This window comes from Amblyomma maculatum, chromosome 7, assembly GCF_055883805.1.
Source record: "Amblyomma maculatum isolate TAMU_Amacu chromosome 7, ASM5588380v1, whole genome shotgun sequence".
NCBI lineage: Eukaryota > Metazoa > Arthropoda > Arachnida > Ixodida > Ixodidae > Amblyomma > Amblyomma maculatum.
The window spans coordinates 114,373,626-114,380,847 of NC_139350.1; positions in this window are offsets into that span (position 1 = coordinate 114,373,626).

Below are 7,222 nucleotides of genomic sequence, written 5' to 3' on the forward strand. Positions count from 1 at the left end.
CCAGGACAAAGGCAGAGGAGGGCAGAGTGGGAAACCAAGACGAATGGCGAGTGTTAAAAATCGGCCTTCGCGCGGCCATCAAAAGAAAATATGCTGCGAATTGTTCTATAAATCACCTTTATTTAATCGCTGAACAGACTTCATGCTAGAAATTGTTCACACTGTTGTTTTACATCAAGTTACATGATGTTAGAGGTAGTTACGCCTTTCGATGTTCTGGTAATATTTGCAAACATTACGTGAGCGCGATGACCAAAGTAAGGAAAATTTTCGAACCGACTGAGCATGCTTACAATTAGTACACAAATCATTTATAACAGTAATTACAATTACAAATAACGAATAGCGAGAATTCACGACAGCATTATGCACACGTGTCAGGGTGTTGAGCCCTGATATGCCCAGTGTAGAATCGAACCCGCATCCAGGGGGTTTCTAGCCGTCATATACATAACTATTCCTACGTAGGCAGCGTGCGGACACGTGACTGTGCTTCCATGAGCGCTAAACAGATATAGGAACTTCAGCAAATGTGTGTGGGTAGCCTGCGTTGACCTAGATGACGTTTTCGCAGTTAGAGCACAGCTTTCTGTAGCAGGTGCCTTCAAATATTACATTGAGGACATTGGGGGGGGGGGGGGGGGGGGGTAGTAGGCATGAATACCAGTCGTTCAGCCCCATCTCGTCTGATATGAGCGAAATCAGTAAAGCTTATGCGGCCTCATATGCACTTAAAGGTGGCTTTCCCATAAAGTGATCTCATAAAAGCTGCATCTTCCTCAAGTAACCTACAAGAAAGTGACTTGGATAGCATGCAGGCACGCAAGACTTTTTTTTCTTCCGCCACGGCCCCAGTTTTGCCGAGGCAATCTAATGAGGATGGCTTCATTTCTACTGCATCAGTTCTTTTCCACAGTGACCCCATCTTTACTGGATCTGCTGTCAGTTATCTCACAAGGAACCATTATTCTGAGTGTGTGCTTATTTGGTCGGCATTAGTCCGAGCAACCACCATATCGAATCCGTGGGGCATAAATAGAGCAGTGCCAAATAGTTCTTGCGTAGTAGAGTCCTGTTAGGGACTAATGCAGGTATTGCAACGATTGCCCAAATTCTAAATGCCCTCACAAAACCACAACAGGTCCCCTGTCTGCATCGAGTTATGTACGCCGCGAGTCCCGATATTGCTAGTGTCAGAATGGTCAAGGACATGAGTGCTGACTCAAGGTAAGCGAGACCTGTCCCTGCAAAAATAAGCACTAAAGCATATTTAGCTGCCGCTTCAAGGCCGCTGCCTGTGCTACAGTGGTCACAGCGGGCTGAACACAGTGCATTGCCTGAGTATTATCTGCATGCAATTTTGCATCCCTTATTTGTGTTATATGTGCCCTAAATTATTATTACGGCCGATTTGTGTAACAGTTGGAAGCTTCTATATATTATAACGAAATTTCATTCGCCTTGATTATTGCGACCTTGTAAGCTTTTCTGAAATGAGGGGGAATTACTCACACCTAATTGTTAATATATGAGAGGCTAGTTTAGGGAGCCTACTAATTTCCGTAGTGTAGTATAAATAGAACTATAGTTCTATTTAGTACACACAAGATAAGAGGTTGAACTAGGCATACGTGCTCTCCCGTGTGTTTGTTGTATCCATGTTTTCAATAAGTGTTCTTTACAGACATGCTAAGTTCACCTACCATGATATCAATGCTGTTAAGATCGTGTGGCCGATATTATGTGCGAGCAAATTGGCTTGCACCAATAATTCGAGTCCAATGGGTCCGCATAGCTTCATCGTCCCTAGCGGACAATGTACTATAATTAGGCGGCGCCAAGAGGCTATGCTGCCTATCCGCGATATTTTGGAACGATAGGACGTTTCGCACTCAGTTTATGCCCGAACTACAAAGGTCCCGAAGTCTAGCAGTCCCGCAGTCAACACCTGTGGGGTGCGAATGTCGTCTGGCACGCAAGTAATACGGTATTCGTGGACATTGTATTGCTTTACTTCCTTCACGTGATTGTTTTCTCAATGACAGTCTCGCACGCCTCTCAGTAGTGTCAGGAACGTTCAGTTTATGGCTAAAGCATTGCGCAGCTGTGTCGAATGAGTTTTGTCGCCGTGTCGTGCGACCAACATTGGATCGTCTAAGTCATGTACTGATGACTAATTTTCTGAACACTTTTATAGGAGCAGAAGTGTTTCAGATGCTATTAACCTGATGTTTATTGCTTTTGTCCACATCCTAACAAAAGCCCATCAATTGTCCACATAGGCACGATATGCTAACAACCTGAGCAAATATACTTGGACCCATCCTGGTGGAAGTTGGAACCCACGTCGGTCCATATCATTATGTGAATAGCCCGCCGAAATCAAAAGGAAACTTTCATCCAGAGTGGCGACCCACATTGGTCCAAAGTAAAACCATCAAGGGAAATAGTCAGAATAGCATATTTGGAAATTGGAGGAAAATCGGCAGTCCAACATCCGCTTCCTCTATCTGTGTCAAATGGGACTCATTCGGATGTTTGTCGGCAGCCCACGTTAGGCCTTGACCAGTCTCCATTGAAGAAATTGCATTGATACACCAGGGCGCACCCGTGTTGTTCATATTAGAACGACCGGTGCCCTCACTTTACACCCTATGTTATGCTTTATGTGTCATAGGTGGGAATCTATGAAATTAGATAGGTGCAAACAGGCTGTAAGCCGCCAAAATGTCCCTAATGCAAATAAGTGTCGCCATGTGGGCCTCATGTACATTTTGTTATCTGTTCAGTTGTTGAAATTTTACATTTACCGGAAAAATGTTTTGACTGGATTTGGCTTTCTCCATAGTATACTGCAGATGGCAAAACAAAGGCAGTGGCTCCACCTGCTTACGTTTCGACCATTTTAAGCCACCTATTGGGCTCTCATATTGAAGCGAATCCCGCTTGTCATGTTGAATTTATACATTTCATTTTCCTTGGACGCTCATAACCAGTTGCTTTAAACGCAATTCAGCATCTTGATTTAGCAACACAAAATTTTCAGGTAAGAAATGATTTTAAAATTTAGGAAAGGTACCAAGTGAAATACAGGTTTTGTGTCCCGCCGATATTGAGAGACATATACAGAGGGAAAGACGTTTTTAAAGAAGCTATGATGAATGTTATCATGCTCTACGAATAATTTGAACTTAGCGTTAGGGAAAGGAATTTTTTTCTGCACACATGGAAGGTCACACACGGCATCTCTCATAGGGTAAGTCGTTTCGGGAGTGCGACCCCATAATCCTTTTCTAACCAAACAGTTTGCGTTCGTTTGGAGCCATATGCCACAAGAAAATAAATTGTATAATGCATTTCATGTTTAAAAAAACTGTTGACGTCTAATTTTAAGCACCATGTATATATACATGCAACGCTGGTTGAAATGGGATGAAATACATATAGAAATAAGGCTGCAAGAATAAATGCTATAGTATTGAGAACTGCAGTATGAAATGTATGCGCGATAATGTATGGGAACTTATTGTGCACAATACACATATAAAAACGCAGGTCGAGCTATTACGCGGGACCACGTTGTAATGGTCACTGATCCTGGTTTCGGAGAAAAATGTGGGCCTACATTGTAAGAAAGCCCCACATTCATATATAAACGGAGCTGAGAAGTTGCTTTTTAGAAAACAGCCACTCTTATTCACTGCGACCGCAGCTCCGAAGAGAATCCGCCGTGGTGGCCCAGTAGCTGAGTGCTCTAGTACAGAGACAAGACATCCGCATTCAAACCTAGCCGCCGCGCCCGAGTCTCGATGGCGGCAACTCCGAGGTTCCTCCCATTTACTGCGCGATGTCAGGCCAAGCTAAACAACACAGCTAGTCAAGTTAACTCCCATTCCTCCCTTCAAAGCCTGAGCCGCTTCAGTATATTTAACCGCACATACGATTACCGATGCTGCCGCCTATTCTGGTACATTGCTCATATGCGGAGAACTGCAACTCATCATTCGAAGACATGAAGGTCGTATCAGATACTCAGCTACCACAGCAGAGCCATAACGCGAAGGGAACATCGGCGCGGCCAGTAGCCTGTCTTTTTGATATAGGTGCGAATCCAAATCATAAAAGCGGTACCCGGAGGCAGCACACGCACCTTGGTTGGAGTGACCCAGGCTTCAGAGAATAATCAGCGTGAGAACAACCGATTTCGGATCAAGAGCCTTGACGATCGACCGTCGGTTGCCAGCGAGTTCTTCTTCTTCTGCTTCTTCCTTGATAAATGGCCCATACTCACGAACAGGGATTGACCAGTGTTCCGTGTGGACTTCCAATTGTCCTACAGATGCTGAATTAGTGTAATAAATTAATTATAAACTAAACAAAAAATAAGATATGAGATCACAAATCTGAATTAAAGGAAAAAAATACGAAACTAAAAATTTGAAAATTTGGAATACATTAAGCAAGAAACTGTCCGTAGCCAAAAAGTAGTTAAGTAAATACTGACAAATTTGAGGCAACGCAAATCCTTTCGCACTCGCACCGAAGGAGATTAGAAGCGGGACCGACAACGTAAATCCCAATTGGGCTACTGGAATTTCTGAATGCGCCCTCCTCTCATGTCAAATCCTTCGCCAAGAAAGAAAGCGAGGAGGCGACGAATCTTATGTCATCTGTATATACTTATATAGTGACATCAGGATGAACCGTAACAGCGCACATTATTATATTAAAAAGGAGTGAAGAGAGCACTGAGCCCTGGGAGACCTCTCTTGTCTGTGCATAATTATCTGAGAGTAATGAGTCATCAGTGCAAAGTTGTATCGAGTGAAAGCATTCTGGCGCGTGCTACATCGTCTAAGCGAGGCGCCAGCTAGCACCGATCAGATGACAATAAGGGAGGTGGAAGAAAACAAAGAACAGTTCTCAAACTCTCGGCTTACGTGGTGATGATCGTGGCTTGAGTCCGCAGAAGCAAGCTACTGTAGTGCGCCCAAATGGCTCTGGGAAAAGCAGTGCAGGTCGGGGTCTCTCTGCCACTCGCCGTCCTCTCCGTTGTCTCTTTTGTTAAATACCTTTCTCTCTCTGTTTTTGGTAATGCATAATTAATGTCAAAGGCCGAAGAAACTTGAAACAATTTAAACCGAAGTGTTAATACTGAAAGAAATTAAACGGAAAGAAACATAAAACTGCAGAAAAAAAACTTTTGTCTAGGTATGTTATGGGACCAGCGAACGATTTTATTACTTAGGAAATCTTTATCACTTCATTGTTTATTAATGGTTGAATTTTTTCTTGCAGGAAAAGGAAGGTGTGGCCTGTAATATTCCCTTTCCTCGAATAAAGACATCAATCTTTCCTATGATAGGGGGTGGAAAGGCCGACTCTGGGAATCTGCTTTTCCCGTGGCAGAGTTAATAGTCACGTTCTGGAGAAAATATATATTCCCCGCTGTCGGTGTTGCAAGTGAAGTATCGCGGACATGGCTCTGGCAGGATTGTAGCTGGCACCTAACTGACACGTACGGCTATGCATCTATTCTTCGTAAGGTGACGCTTCGTCAAGCGGCCACGTAACACAACCCATTTGGCAGGAGCTGCAAACTGTGGGCCCTCACCTCAAAGGGCATGCAGGGGTAGTGGATTCGAGCTCACAGGGCCCTTCCATCAACTCCAAATTATACCAACTGCTTCTAGGTCACGCAGGCACGTTAGTACGTCTTTGTAAAGCGGGTCTTTATATGTACGTTTTGCGGACTTTTACATAACGTCACAGCTTAGGACGATATGCTCAAAAGCTTACGGATTAGAAACAAGTTCACAAACACGGCTACTTTTAGGAAAAATAAAAAAGAATAAAGGAGAAGCAGTGCGTCCGCACAGAAATTCACACCACAATTTTCTGCACGCCCATCGGAATGCGCCAACCACTGCCCTATGCCAAGACCTCCGAGACGATGTCGTACGTCTCCTTGTCCAGCGGTCTTTCGCACTCAGCATACTTTTCACAACTGTAGAAAGTTAATCCATTGCTCTCTAAGCAGGCTGAACCATTTTGATGGGTAAAACGTGCCTTAAATGCCCCACATCGTTATTACGTATTTCTTTATGCGAGAAACGTTTATTATTATCCAACTTAATCAATCGTCATATTTTTGTCCTAGATTTATTACGGATATTGTACAAAGAGACGAAGATGATATCTACGCAAAGTAAACGAAAAACGAGACAAGGTAAAAGCAGAGCCTCCGTCTGCTAGCCAGTGTTGGGCGAACAGAACCTGTCTTCGTCTTGACAGTCAAAGGCAGTCCTCTTCTCGAAGCTTTGGCCTGCCAATCTAGGCTCCACCTCTATCCTTGTTCTGTTTTCGTTTATGTTCCAACGCATGCGTAATTTATACTACGTAAAAGTATATCTGGCAAGCTAACGAATGTCAGATTGGCCTTTTAGCTTCACATGGGTCACCAGAGCAATGACACCAATAATACAGCTCCGACAATACTTTCACTGTTGTAAGCTATATGAACCAATCGTTGAACGCACTGCAGCTAGTCTGGTTCACACCTAAAACGGCCACAGTGAAGAATACGGAACATAGTGTGCAGAACGCGCTGCAATTCTTTAGCAGCTCTTAAGCTTTACTCGGTGTTCATGTCGGTCTTCAGGTTGTGCATAAGCTTAGCCTTGCTTTGACCGTGAGATGCCGCATAGCAACAACACACTAGGAAAACGGGTACAATTCAGGCTAATGGAAGTGCGCACGCCCACCACCTGATGTGGCTTAACTAAGCTCCGAACGAGAAAATGGAAACTTGCACGCCGACACGGTGTTGATACCGAGCAGTTAATATCGCTGGATCTCATTGCTCTCGATTGAATCCTAACTTCTTCGCTATGGATGACACTGGGCTTCAAGGAAAGTACGCTATGCGACTGCCTTGGACCCCTGCGGCGACGACAAACAGAGCTAACGCTGTATAAACAGGTTCGGCTACGATTGAAAAATACCTAACTTTTTATCATTTCCGTACTGCAAGCTTCCCCAGCTGTTACACCTCTTGGAGTGCTCATTACATTTGGCCGGTATGAAGCGATAGTGTGTTTGTCCTAGCTACTTCGTGCAGTGTGTAGCCTACTGTGGCTCAGACTGCCTATTTCGGAGATCACCGCTGTGTTATAGTTATGCCCTTGAGTGTTTCTTTCTTAATGCTGATGACATTCGCGTA